Source organism: Jaculus jaculus, chromosome 2 (assembly GCF_020740685.1).
Source record: "Jaculus jaculus isolate mJacJac1 chromosome 2, mJacJac1.mat.Y.cur, whole genome shotgun sequence".
Lineage (NCBI taxonomy): Eukaryota > Metazoa > Chordata > Mammalia > Rodentia > Dipodidae > Jaculus > Jaculus jaculus.
Genome location: NC_059103.1, coordinates 202,673,958 through 202,689,654, shown reverse-complemented (window position 1 = coordinate 202,689,654; position 15,697 = coordinate 202,673,958).

Here is a 15,697-nt window from a genome sequence, read left to right as displayed (position 1 = left end):
CATCTGGCTAACGTGGGACCTGGGGAACCGAGCCTTGAACCGGGGTCCTTAGGCTTCACAGGCAAGCGCTTAACCGCTAAGCCATCTCTCCAGCCCTAGCATTTTTTTATATAGGTAGTCAGGAACGGACAGAGGCCCAAGGAGCTCTCTCCTTGCCTTCCCTGGCAAGACGAACACACATGCCTGACCCAGTCTTACTCAAGATGGCTGCGGGAACAGCTTAGCCGTACTGCCTGCTTCCTCTGGACTTTCTGGCCTTAGTACATGTGGGTGGGCTGCCTCCTCCTGAGTCAACCTCTTCAGTCCACCAAACAATGGGGTCTCTCCTTTATACATCCAAGTCTAATGAGGAGGCCCATCCTAATTGGATGCTTGATCCACATAAAAGAGCCTAAAACCACGTGTGTACAGTTCTTGGCTCCTCTTTCTCCTCTGGCTCCCTCTGGGCACAAGTGTGAAGTGTATAAATCTCTCTTGGTTTCCTCTTCCTCATCACAGACAGATGGAAAGTGTGGTAGTTTGAATAGATGGCACCCAATATATTCAGTGTTTTTTTTTTTTTTTTTCCCTCAGATGCCAATCTAAAGATATGGAAAGTGTGTTAGCTAGAGTTGCTGAAGTGTGCTGTGCCGTGAAGCCTTTGTGTTTTAGTCTTGCGTTTCTCTCCGTGTGTGTTTGGACCTGTGAAGGGAGGCCAGATTCTTCTGCCATTATGGAACTTCCCCTGGATCTGTAAGCTTCAATAAATCCCTTCCTCCATCACTGTGCTGGTCTGGAAGTTCATTTCAGAGAACCTGAAGCTGTCTGCTAACGAATGGGAAGGATTTCTTTTGGTCTGAGCACTTTCCCATTTTGTTGGGGATGTCTTCTTGCTGTGCTACAGGTGTGATCTCTCTGTAAGCTCCAAGCCCTTTGCTGTTTCTTAATTCTCTCTGATCTGTTATGTGAGGGGTTCTCATAACTTGGGATCTCCTGCATTGCCTTTCCCATGCGTGTGAGCCCCCTTTTCCAGACATTTCTTCCTTGGAGTTTTCTGTATGTGAAAGAGACTTATCTGTCTCCCAAACCCCTTTCCCACCAGACTAGGTAGAGGGAGAACTTTTCAGGCTTGGGTCTTGCTGCTAGCCTTCACTCTCATAATTCATAATTTACCCTACTCTGAGTCACTGGTTTCAATTCTTTGTTGACTTGGACAAGGATCCAAAAGTTGGGCCTAGGATCTTTATGAAACTTAATTCCTCCCTGGATCCAAAATCCTGCGTCTTAAGCATCTTATTACAGTGGACTCAGGAATACTCACTGAAACCACCTAATTGAATCCTTTGAAAAGAGACTGTATTAATTACTTTTCTTGTTGTTGTGACCAAATACCTGAGAAGAACTGTCTTAAAGGGGAAAGACTTCATATTGGCTTACAGTTCCAGGGGATAAAGTCCATCACAGCAGGGAAGTCATTGCACCAGGAGCACAAGGCAGCTGGTCACGTTGCATCTGCAGTCAGCAATCATAAAGAAGGCTGGATGTATGGGTGGACTCCCAACCTGCCTGAACAGTGTCACCAGCTGAGTGGATGGGGGTACTTCACATTTAAATCACAGCAGCTGCGCTGGATTTTAGAAAGGCAGTGTGTAACTGGGCTTGGAATTGTGCCTCTCCTGGTAATCAAACCTGTGAATATTTTACGGTAATTATGGCTGGTAAGTGAAATGGGTTTGGAATCTGTGGGGCACAAGTCACCTTGCAATTGTGCTGGCGACGCTTCACTAAGATGCTCACATTGAGTCCAGCACATTTCCTCATATTTTACTAACATGTCCAGCTTTCAGATCTTCCAGGACTTCAGCATGAATTTGAACTCTGTGTTTGATTCCAGAGGAGCTAAAATCAAGAGGCAGCTACTGCACTGTGACTTTCCTGGAAAGATTATTTCCCTTCACTCCAAATAGGAACGTAACCAACAGTCCAAAGACACAATTCCACCCCATCTTAGTGCCCATGGGAGTTTACAGGAATATGGCTCACTTGGGCAGCTCATCAGCAAAATCCCCACCCTAGCGTGACAACTCACAAAAGCTCCATGACTTGAGTCCCCTGCACAGCTAGAGTGTCCAGTCCTCCAGAAATGTGTCAGGGGTAGTGGAGGGATGGTGGCGTGCACACTGTATGCATGTGTGTGCAGATGTCCATAAACCATGCACACCAATGCAGAGGTAGGAACAGAATGTTGGGCATCTTCCTGTATTCCTCTTCCACTTCTTGTCAGATTGGGCAACCTCTGATCCAATGACTCTGTCTCTACCTCAGGCATTATTACATGAATGGCCACATCTGGTTTTTTATGTGGGTCCTGAGAATGAAACTCAGGTCTTCATGCTCATGTGGCAGGAACTATTTCCTTAGTGCTCCACCAAAAACTGTTCACTGCTCGTATGATTAACCTTGAGAAGGGACCGTACAGGCTTGTGCATTCCTCGGAGGTTTCCTGAGCCTGGTGAGTTTGCATATGATTTCTAAAGGAGAATATTCAGTCAGGAAAAAGGAGACACATGGCACTTATCAAAGCACTTATAGTATCTGGCCTCCCCAAGACCAAGGGAGAAGTATTTCATAAGCATGTGATTAGGATCCCACCTGTCATGTGCCAATATTTATTGGTAGGCAAAGTGACTTGCTAAAAGGTCTGATAAATCTTTAAGAACAGATCTTTTGATATAAGTAAAAACATTTAGAGGCTGGAGAGATGGCTTAGTGGTTAAGTGCTTGCCTGTGAAGCCTAAGGACCCTGATTCAAGGCTCAGTTCCCTAGGACATACGTTAACCAGATACACAAGGGGGCACATGCGTCTGAAGTTTGTTTGCAGTGGCTGGAGACCCTGGTGTGCCCATTCTCTCTCTCTCTCTTTCTCTGTCTGTTGCTCTCACATAAATAAATAAATTAAAAAAAAATTAATGCGTGTGATTGTAGAATTTGTATTTGATAGATAGAATGTTAAACCTAGACCCCTGACCTTTTACTCTTCTGGCCTCCTTGGGTCCCTTAAGGAACTTATGTCTTTTGACACTAGAGTCTTGTGCTGTATGTCAACCGAACATTGCATTTGGGATGTTGGTGTTTGCTTCTCCTATGCCTTCCATTAAGTAGTGTTCATGGTCCCAGGAAGGAAAGGCCTGGCTGCCTCAAGTTTTCTGAGGGCTTGAGAGATGTCTAAATGGTTAAAGGTGCTTTCTTGCAAAATTTACCAGCCCAGGTCCAATTCTCCAGTAACCCCAAAAACCTAGCAGTGAGAAACCCTTGGCATCCCCTTGTACTCTCTCTATCTCTCGCAAAAAAATGAAAGTATATCTTTAAAAATATGTCAGTTATCTGTATTGACTGTGCCACCCTTCCCAGGGAGTGATTCTTTCTTTTTTTTCTCTTTTCAAAATGGGGTCTCACTATAGCCCAGGCTGACTTGGAACTCACTGTGTAGTCCCAGGCTGACCTAAAGCTCACAGAGATCCTCCTACCTATGCCTTCTGAGTGCTGGGATTCACGATATGTGCTACCACCCCTGGCTTGATTGTTTTATGTCCCACCTTGCATTGTATGTTGGTTTGACATGTTTTTATTTTCCCCTAATGTTAGGACTATGGAAAAAATGAACTCTTACCTACATCTAACTTCTCCTGCTGGCACAGATCTCAGAGCTGCATTAAGCATGTTATGATGACTTCATGACTGCAGAGAAAGTGCAGGGCTGCTAGAACATCTGTCTTACTGACCAGGTACCAATGTCAAGTCCATCCTAAAGCTACTCCATTCAGCCTTATTCCCAAAGGGGAAATTGGGGAACCTGAGGACTGTGGTGGCCCAGACTGAGAGCTTCAGAAGTGCTGGAAGGCTCAGAGAAAATGTCTGCAGCCATATCTCATAAGAATATGTCTTAGTTCCCATAGCAGATAGAGAGCATAGGACAATTAAGACTGGACAAAAGCTGAACATGGTGACACTCAGCATTCAAGAGGCAGAGAGGCAGGGGGACCACTATGAGTTGGATGTCAGCCAGAGACTACAGAATGAGTTCCAGATCACCTAGGACTAGAGTGACACCACACCTCAAAAGCAAACAAAGGACTGGAGAAGAGAAATAGAAGACCCTTATAGATAGGAAAGAGGCCCAGGGTTCTCCTCCAAGCTGAGGAGCTCACAGATGTGGCTCCTGTGGGCTGCCCCACAGTATGAAAATGAACATTCCCACAGGACTGAGAATGTGGCCTGGGACCAGCATGCATGGTGTCCACTGTGTCCTGTGCTCCTGCCAGACCATTTGTCCCCTGTGGGGCCCTGGTGAGTGCTGGACCATCTGTGGGGGAGCACGGACGCAAGCCAGGAGCAGAGCCGAGGCTTGGCCAAGTGTGAGCAGATGTGATACTGACTGTGTGGCAGGTGAAGTTATGAAGCAATCCCAAAGAGCCCAGGGGCTGGTTGGCTCATAAAGGTGGAAACTCCAGGGCAGTGGCAGAGGAATGTTGGCCCAGCCCAAGACTCATGCTGTCAGGACCCCTGCTAAAGTAGTTAGGCTGCTTTTGCTCCTCCTCGATGTAGTGCTGAGCTTTGGGTCCTAACTCTCATGGGGTACATCTTGTTTTTGGCTGGATGACTCCCTATACGGTGGAAGGGATTTTAGATTTCTCTCATTAGTGTTTATCATTTGCTCCGAGCTAACTTTCTGGTTAATCCCTTTACACCTCACATGTAGGAGTGATATCAAGTCCCTCATTTCAAAAATGAGGAAACTATCAACTAACTTCCAGCAGAGTTCCGAAGCCCTGACCTGACCTGGCCCATGATAGATGCTCAGGGAATAGCCATTGTCTTTTTTTCCCCAACTTCCCTGAAGGTGGACAGCCAAGAACTGTTGGATTGAATTAAATTTAGTATGACTATGTCATCTGCCTGGAAGCCTATTTTCATTTCTTCCTGCCAATTGCCTGCTGACTGCTAGGTATCCTCTTCCACTGGGGGTTTTAAATTCAACAGAATCAAAGCCATCGTGTGGAATGCTGCGGCCGGAAAACACACAGGAAGAAGTCACAGCAGAGGCGCCACTTTTCCACTTCAGCTGCCCAAGAAGAAGAGAAGATGAAAAAATAAAACATCTCTATTTTCTGAAACACACACAGAGGAAGAAAAATAAAGCTGTGTGCAGGCTCTCTACAATAATTTTCAATTTGAGAGGGGTGCTGACCTGCAGCTGGCTAACATAATAGGAAAATTTGATTGTGCTGAATCTGGAGAAAGAAGAGACCCCATGAAGGCGTAAGTGGGAGGGGATGGAAGGAGAGCGCTGCTCTGGGGTCAGAGTTGTCTGTCATCCAGCACCCTAATGGTGGAACTTGGAAGTGGGGGGCGGGAAACATTGCTCTATGGTCCCTGGTATCCAGGTGCAGCTTTACTGGATCCAGTTCAGTCCTGGAGCATGAAATGACAGTCAGGGAATGAAACCAGTTCATAGCCAAGGGTTAGCAGACTCACAGTGGAGTTAGGCTGACTTGATTTAAATTCAAACTCTGACACTTACTGTCTTGGTGTCCTTGAGCCAACTTCCTTTACTTTCAGAAATACAATTTCCTCAGCTGTAAAAGAGTCTAAAGTCTGCCTTGTAGAACTGGTTAGAAGCTAAATATGACCGAGGAAATAAAATAGATTACTGATAGAGCATGCATAAGCTGTCATCTTAGAGTTCATTCATCTCAAGGGCCTCGACTCTGGGTCTCTAGAAATTGGGGGCCTAGGTGACAGGCAGCACTCATGCTCAGGTTTGCCCTTGGAGTCACTAGTTGCCCGTGTTAGTAAGGCCCAGATGGGATTACTGGAAGATGCCCAGTCCCAGGGGAAGAGAATGCTTCTTGGTTCACTTCAGTCTTTCTTGAGAAAGGAACAATAAGCTCTTTTCAAATGGGTGTGTCACACATACCTGGTAAAGGAGATATCTTGGCTTGTCTGACTTTTAGGCTCTGTTGTTCAGCCTTCAGAAGCTAGGATTCCATTGAGTCAGCAGCAGTCTGTGTTTTGAGGCCAGAGGGGCAAGGGTTTGTGTCTCATCATTTTGTAGTCTGGAGTTAACACATGCTCGTTGAGACATCCCGGTTTAAGGTATGGGCAGCTGAGGGTCAATGGAGGGGCACACAGTGATTGAATACACCAACCCACCTTGTGTGTGATGCTGGCATTTCTTTGGGTGATGGGAAGAGCATATGTGAATCCAGGCAAAAAGCCATGCGGGGCTCAGAGATGGAGGGATGTGCAGATTATGAAGTGTGTCAAGCCCAGCTTAGGAAGCTGTGCCCGAGAAGGTTTCCTAAGAGAGATAATATCTGGACATAGTCTCAAGGGATGAAAAGGATTTGGAATTGGAGTCAGCCAGAGGCTTTATCTTCCTGGGGACTCATTTTCCCTGACTGTGAAACAAAAATTACTTTTATCAAGAGGGTCCTTGCAGGCTCCATTCCAGTGCCTCAGAAATTTCACTGAGCCTCTGTAGCTGTCAAAATCAAGTTACAAAGAGATCTGGATACTGTGATAGAGAAAGTGAAATCATAATATTGTTTGTGAATGAATTTTGAAAATATTTTGTTTATTTATTTATTTATTTATTTGAGATAGAGAGGGAGAGGGATAGATAAAGAGAGAATGGACCTGCCAGAGACTCTAGCCACTGCAAAACAAACTCTAGATGTGTGGACCTTCTGCATCAGGCTTACATTGTTACTGGCAAATTGAACCTAGGTTCTTGGCTTTGTAGGCAAGCACCTTAAGCACCAAGCCATCTCACAAGCCCCTGAATTTTTAAAATTAGTACAATTTAAAATTCTATTCCCCTGGCGTGTTCACATGTACGAGTGTGAGTGTTTGTTCATACTGTTGTCTGCATGTGGAGGTCAGGGGACAATGTTGGCTGTCAAATCTTGCTGTCTACCACCTGTGAGGCAGGGTTCCTCACTCTTCACTGCTATGTTTGCCAAGTTAGCTGGCCTGAGAGATTTGGGAGATTCTCCTGTCTCTGCTCATTTCGTCATTGGCATGTTGGGATAAAAGACACCTGCTCCATTGTCTTTTCATGTGTTCTAGGGATCTGAGCTCAGGTACTTCCGTTTGTGTGGGAAGTGCTCAATCCACCACTGAGCCGAGCCATCTCCGTGGTGGGCTTAGAAGTTCTGATGTGCAGTCAGCCCTCCACAGCCAGGCACTCTTCCTCTCCGCACTCAACCAGCCACACATGGGCAATATTGAAAACTACACTGAACGTACAGAGAAATTTTGTTATTACTTCTTAAACAATATAACAAATATTAACCTAGTGTTAACTTTGTGTTAGGAATTAGAATTCTGGTTATGATTTTGTAGAGTGTGTGGGAGGATGTACATAGAAATATGCAAGTACTACTTACTTCATGTAGGAGACTTGAGAACTATTATGGTTTTGCACTTTTTACTTTTTAAAACTTTTCTAAAAGTTGTGTTTTTAAAATATTTTATTGATTTATTAACTGGAGAGAGAAAAGGAGAGAAAGCAAGCGGTAAAAAATCAGAAGCAGGTAGAGAGGGAAAAAAAAATGAATGCACCAGGGCCTCCAGCCACTACAAATGAACTACAGATGCATGCGCTATCTTGTGCATCTGGCTTTACATAGGTACTGGGGAATCGAACCTGTGTCGTTAGGCTGTGTCTGGCAAGCACTGTAGCAGCTAAGCCATCTCTCCAGCCCCAAGTTGTATATATTAGTTAGCAACTCTGTTGTATGGATAAATCATTTGTTGGTCCATTCCCCTTCTCCCTGCCCTCATTCTCCTAAAAGCCCTGCTCGGTGGGAATACTGACATTCCGCAAAGGGATATCAGTTATGAGAGCAGCAGTCAGTGATTATGGGGGACCATGGCTCTGGATACTCCTTTTCATCCTGTGGCTCTTAAAATCTTACACCCCCTCTTCCGCAGTGTTCCCTGAGCCATGGCAGGTGAGGGATAAGTCCACTTCAGTGTTGAGTTCTCAAAAGTTCTGGATTTCTGCTTTGATACATTTTTGAGTGTCTTCAGTGTGTGTTGTCATCTCCCTGCTGGAATTTTGATTGGAACTGCATTTAGTCTTTATATTTCTTTTAGTAGAATGGCCATATTCATGATATTAATTCTTCCAGTCCATGAGATAGGAGGTTTTACATATTCTCATATCGTTTTCAATTTCTCTCTTTAGAGATTTTATGTTTTCATTGTATAGGTCTTTCACTTCCTTGGTGAGTGGTATTCCAAGATATTTAATATTTAATGTGTATTATAAATGAGGTTGTTTCACCAATTTCTTTCTCTATATGGAAGTCATTGATATATAAGAAAGCTACTGATTTTTGTGTGTTGATTTTATATCCTGCCACTTTTCTAAAAGAATTTATCAGGAGTTTTTTTTTTTTTTTTTTGGTTTTTTTTTTTTTTTTTTTTTTTTGGTTTTTCAAGGCAAGGTCTCATTCTAGTCCAGGCTGACCTGGAATTAACTATGTAGTCTCAGGGTGGCCTTGAACTCATGGTGATCCTCCTACCTCTGCCTCCTGAGTTCTGGTATTAAAGGCGTGCACCACCATGCCTGGCTCATTTCAGGAGTTTTTTGATGGAGGCATTTGGATCACTACTATAAATACACACACACACACATCTTACATTATCTGCCAGTAGGGCTAGTTTGATGTCTTCCTTGGCAATTTCTATCCTCTTTTTTGTTTTGTCTTATTGCTTGAGTTAAGACTTCAAGTACGATGTTGAAAAGCAGGGGCGAGAGTGGGAACCCCTGTCTTGTTCCTGACCTCAAAAGGAAAGATTCAAGTCTTTCCCCATTTAGAATGATATAGGCCTAAGAGCTAGAATTTATAGCCCTTTTATGTTGAGATTTAGACACTATGTCCCTAGTCTCTCTAGTGTTTTAATCATCAGGAATGTCATATTTTATCACAGGCCTGTTATGTATCAATTTTAATGACCATGTAATTCCTGTCTTTGAGTCTGTTTATGTGATGTATTACATTTATGAATTTCCATATGTTGAATTGTTATTATATCCCTGGGATGAAACCTACTTGATAGAGGTAGATGATACTTTTGATGTCTTGTTGTACTCAATTTGTAAGAATGAATATCTATCTATCTATGTATCTATCTATCCAATATATATATATTGGTTTTGTGAATTATTATCTCACTTCAGTCCAGGCTAATCTGGAATTCACTATGTAGTCTCAGGGTGGCCTTGCACTTATAGTACTCCTACCTCTGTGTCTTGAGCACTGGGATTAAAGGTGTGCATCACCACACCCGACTCATCATGGACATTGGTTATAACTTTATTTTCTTGTTGGACTAGTGTAATTCTGATGTCATAGAAAGAATCAGGAGGCGTTCCCAACTTTTCTTTCTTATTTTAATTAATTCTTATTTTTGTAAGCAACTTCCATGATTGCAAACAATACACCATGGTAATGCCCTCCCTCCTCCCACTTTCCCTTTGAAACTCTATTTTCCATATCCCCTCCCCCTTGACCTGTCTCTCTTTTATTTTGATGTCATGATCTTTTCCTCCTGTAATGATGATCTTGTGTAGGTAGTGTTAGGCACTGTGAGGTCATTGATATCCAGGTCACTTTGTGTCTGGAGGAACACATTGTAAGGAGTCCTACCCTTCCTTTGGCTCTTACATTCTTTCTGCCACCTATTCTGCAATGGACCCTGAGCCTTGGAAGGTGTGAAAGAGATATTACAGTGCTGAGCACTCCTGTCACTTGTTTCCAGTACCATGATGCCTTCTGAGTCATCCCAAGGTCACTGCCATCTGAAAAGAGAAGGTTCTCTACCAAAAGTGAGAGTAGTATTAATATATGGGTATGAACATTAAGAGAAGTGCTTACTAGGTAGTTTGATAAGCATAGTATATACATTTAGCCAGACAACAGCAGACATTATACCCCTAGGGTTCATGACTACCCTGTATTAATTTTAAGTGTCAGGGATATATTCCCTCCCATGGAGCAGGCCTCCAGTCCAATTACAGGGTAGGTGGTTTCCACCATGACAGATGTGCTACTATTGCACCCGTTGGCTCATTTGACCTGGCTGACAAAATATGAGGCTTGCAGTGTCCACTATTGAGTATCTCCACTGGTGATTTCTCTCTCTCCCAATGAACTCCATGAAGAATGGCTTTTTCCAGCTTTCTGTCAGCTGTTCTACATGGAGGAGGTTATCAGCTCAGTTCTAGCAGGATTCCTCAGTGACCTTGCAGCCCAAGTATAAAGAGTCTTCAGCAATAGGGTCTTACCATCTATTCCTAGTGGGAAACCAAGGGCCTTGGTAATAGCCTGTAATGTTTTGGGGGCTTCAGGGACCTCACTGGCCAACAACTTACTAGAACGTATCCCATCCCTGGCACTGAAAATTTTCCAGTAACAATCTATGGCTCCTGATTGTTCCATTGTCCAAAACGTAGGTTTCTTCCACCTTTCCTTTAATCTACCTTTTCTATTGTGTGGAATAACTTGAGAAGTAAATAGTTTCAATTCTTCAATGAAGGTTTGGTAGAATTTAGTAGTGAAACCATCTGGACCTGGACTTTTGTTGGGAGGCTTTTTATTACAGTTCCATCTTGTTTCATGTCATAGCTTTATTCAGGTAATTATTCTCTTCTGGGTTTAATTTTTGTAGGAGATAAGAGTTGAGGAAACAATCCATTTCTTCCAAATTTTTAGTTTTTTGGAAGATAGTTTTATGAAATATGTCCTGAATTTCATTGGTAAAAACATGTCCATTTTGATATCTAATCTTATTGATTTGGGATATTTTATCAGTTTGATCAGTAGTTTACGAATATTTTCTTTCTTTTTTAAGGAATCAGCTCTTCATTTCTTGGCTGTAGATCAATTTTTAAACATTTATTGACAACTTCAATAAATATAGACAATACACAATAATAATACCTTCCCACCACTTCCTTTTGCTCTCTGCTAAATCCTCCCTCCACTGAATCCCTTCTTCTTTTCAATTAGTATTTCTTCATTTTGTTGTCCTTTTGCCCTCCTGTGACACAGATCTTATGTAGGTAATGTCATCCTCTGTTATGTCATAAATATCAAAGCCATTTTGCGTCTAGAAGACAGTATTGTACACAGGGCCCCCTGCCCCACTGCCATTGCTTTGGCTCTTATATTCTTTCTGCCACCTCCTCTGTGATGGTCCTTGGGCCTTGGAGGGTGTGATAAAGTAGAGATGTTTCCATGCTGAACAATTCATTTCCTTCACTATTGTGGTTTGAATGCAAACTGTCCCCCATAGGTGCATACGTTTAAACACTTGATCCCAAACTGGTGGCACTGTTAAAGAAGGTTGTTGAACCTTTAGGTACTGGAGCCTCACTTAAGGAATCTCTGCCCACTTCTCGTTCATTCTCTCCTTCCTGCCTGCAATGGGATAAGCCAACTTTCCACTCCTGGCACAATACCTTTCTCACAAAAATGGGATATATCCTTCTGGAAGTTGAGTTACACTCTCCTTCCTTAGGTTGGTTCTTGTCGAGCATTTTTTTTTTTCATCGCAGTATGGAAGTTACTGATAAAAAAAAAGTAACTGATTTTTGTGTCTGTGGGAGTGCTGGGGCTAATCTCCATGACTACCAAGTGATAACTGTATTTATTGTTCATAATAAGTTTATTTTGTAAGGTATGAGCTCCTTCACGTGGTACCCGAAAGCTAAAACACTGTAGGATGTTGCAACATCTCAGAGAATAATATCACACATATGATATTAGTAGGGTGGGAGGAAGTGATCATAATCATAAATTCTGGATACTGAGGTTTATTGGAGTGCACCAATTCACACAGAAATGAGTTTCTTTTAAATATCATGGGTTTCCCTAAGGAATTTAACGTGGGTCTTATCTGCCCCTTGCCATGAATCCAATTCTTTTATCACTGTATGTCTCCTGCCTGCTGTTTAGCTCATTTCTCTAATTGGAAGACTGGTGTGGCTCTGGAGACTCAGAGATGAATGAATGAAGCATCCTGTCTGTACTTAAGCCTCATCTTAAAATAAAGAAGTGGAAATATGGGCAGATCTATTGAACATAATATTGCAACTGCAAAGGTAGTGGTTTATAAAGACATTAGAAAGAGCATTTATGTCCATCGTGGCTGCTCAAGGTATGTTTGTACTAGGAGTTCATGTGGGCTTGCCCCTTTCATGTACAGAAATCATTACCAGAAACAGAGTGCTGCATGTTCCTTTTTTTGGATTTGCTCAGAGGAAGTCCTCACTCTCCATGCAAAATTTTGTATTTTCTAATCAGAATAAATTTCACACAGAATCCTTTGCATTTATCAACTAGCTTGGATGCTCTGAGCATACTCCATAGCTAAACACTGTGGTTTTAGTGATGTGAAAATGCAGTACATCCATCTGTACTCTGTGTATGTCGAATGTGCTATGCTGACAACAAGGATGAGTATCCCATTAACTTTCTCTAGTGTGTTCTATGATTTGAACAAAGCCAATGCAGAAAATTACTGGCCATGACTTGAGATGTGGGAACTTAAGGATATGATTTTGTAATAAGGACACTGCTCTCATGAATGGATTGGGGTTGTTATTGGAGGAATGTGTTAGTCCTAACAAGGGGGAACTCAATGCTTCCCAGTCTCTCATTCTCCCTTACCATGTGATGCTTTTAATCTTGTGACACAGCAAAGAGATTCTTTTTTTTTTTAAAATTTTTATTTATTTATTTGAGAGCGACAGACACAGAGAGAAAGACAGATAGAGGGAGTGAAAGAGAATGGGCGTGCCAGGGCTTCCAGCCTCTGCAAACGAACTCCAGATGCGTGCACCCCCTTGTGCATCTGGCTAACGTGGGACCTGGGGAACCGAGCCTCGAACCGGGGTCCTTAGGCTTCACAGGCAAGCGCTTAACCGCTAAGCCATCTCTCCAGCCCAGCAAAGAATTTCTTATATGCAGCCCTTTGATCCTGAACATCTCAGCTTCCAAAGCTGTGAGCCAAATAAACGTTTGCTTTTGTTTTAAATAAATCATCTAATCTCAGGCATTTTGTTATAGCAGCAGAGAATGGAGTAAGATAGAATGACAGATAAAATCCTTTGTGTTTTCAACAAACCTCAAACACTGAGTCTCTTTAGATAATATTGCAGTTAAATACTAAAACGGAACAGGGAGTAAAATTTATATACTTAAAGGAACCAGAGACAGTATCACAGATAGCATATATGTATGGTATATATATATATATATATATATATATATATATATATACACACACACATCATTCATACATATATGCACATGTATAGTATATAATGTGTATCTATATCTATATCATCTATGTATATCTCTATATATATAATATGTAAGAAGGGAGGACAAAACTTCTAGCAATTTTGGTTGGTAAAAATAAAGTGTATTAATATCTGATTATATATTTTTTCAGTCCAGTGTTTGAATGAAATGGTAAGAATTAAGTTTGCCCAGCAAGCATCTCATGGACTAGACGATAGGATGGGTGGAGGGGGAGGGGAGGGCAAGCGAGGAGGTGGAAAACACAAATCTAGACCCAAACAGTAATGGTACCATAAAATTCTAGATCCTAAAAGGCAGACCAAATGGCTGAACCTTCACCATGCCCTTAGAGGGAACACTTAAGCCACAAGATACTGGAGAGGTTATGGTGAAGACTGATCTTAATCTTATACAGCTTCTCTCTCCTCTCTAACTGTTTTATATTAGTTATCTTTCTCTTCTGCCGGGCTCCTCCCTGGTGGGCAAGTAGTGCTAGGAGGGACCAGGCCAGCTGGTTCCCCCCAAGGGGTTGAGGAGAAGGGTGAACATTGGATGACTCAAAAACCTCTCCTAGTCACTGGAGAAAAACCACACTGAGTCGGGAGTCTTATGGAAGCAGGAACTCACAGGAACTCACTTTATTGTTGCAAGCAGTTGCCTATATCATGTTGGGGACGAAGGCGGGAATTTTAGGATGGGGGAAGAGGTAAAGGCCAAAAGTAAACTGTGACTATTGAAATGATAATTCCAACTCCTGCGTGGAAGTAACAGGCAAGAAGCCATTAGGTGTCTTGCTGAGTCTGAGGCAGATCACCAAACTTTAGCTAGGCTCAGGAAGTTCCACTAGGCCTCACACCTGGGCCTTTCAGGGCCCAACACTCTTCCTTTTCTTAGTGGGCACTGACCTATAACTCCCAGTACCAGCATGTGGCTATCATCCCCAATGAGCTTTTGATCAGAGAGACCTAAAAGGTTTCCTAAAAGAAAGACAGAATTCTGTCAGAGTACTTGATGACCCACCAAAGATTAGTGATAATACCCTACTGCTGAAGACACCTTATGCAGTTGACATATAAAATGGAATGGTATGGCTGGAAGCTGGAAGAGACTCAGTCCCCACACAGTCAGCGTAGCTAGTGCCAGAAGGGGCTACATGGGCAGCTGCAGGAAAATGACCAATATCTGTCCAAGCAACTCATGGTCTAACCTACTTAGCAGCAAATAACCTGTCATGATGCTCACACAAGTGCAATAGTGGTGCACAGCCATGGTGGGAATCCAACTGCTCCTGATTCAGCTAACTGATCCCCTCAGTGGTATGGTACCCATAGCTGGATCTGGGAAACAAGTCAGAACCATATCGAAACATAACCCCACTCTCCATTAAAAAGCTACCACCAATCATGGGCTACAAGAGGTCCTACACCTATTAAATTCTCTATTAAAGAAAAAAAAGGGTTATCTCATTTGTCTGGGGCTAACTTACTCTCCATTGGAGAATGGGCTTGTCTTTTTCAGATAGATATAGATCCTAAGGAGAGAGCCACCCCATCATGCCTCAAAATGGCCCGTGGCTGAAAGTAAGAACAATTGGAGAAACAAGCAGGGGTTCTGTTTTCTTGATGAACCAGATACCAGCACAAGGGTGAAGGAGATCAACACAGAGAAAATCAACTCATACCAAATCAGAGAGCCATAGACCTGGAGGCCCCCAACACCTCATCACTGAAGCAGACCAAAAATGAACCCAACATGGCTCAGGGAAATTTTGTGGAAGAGGGGGCGAAAAGAATGTCAGAGCCACATGTTCGGTCATGATATGGGGAGACATTTATCTACCCATAACTGTGGGCTAACTCCAGAATGCATGACCCATATACCTCAGCAAGGAGGGTCTAGGGAGAGTGGGTAGGATATGGATGAGCCTAACAGTGGTATCAAATTGACTGTATTCTCTGAGTACAAAACTAATTAATAAAAAGAAAAAGAAAAGAAAAGAATTAGGTTTGGCCTGTGGTCTGAATGTTTGTGTCTTTAAAACTTATGTGTTGGAAGATAATCTCCATTGAAAAGGCAGTTAGAGATAACTTTCTTGAGGTAGGGTCTCATACATCCCAGAGTTGCCCCCAATTGACCATGTAGATGACAATGACCTTGAACTTCTGCCTGCACATCTCATGCGCTAGATGACAGGTGCATAGCATCATAGCTGGCTTAAAAGGAACTCGGACGGTGTTTAGCTCATTGGGGTCCTACAAGTGGGATGAGCAAATCTTACAGAAGAGACCCTAGGATATCTGTTTACCGTTTCTGCACTTTGGGCGATACAACACGG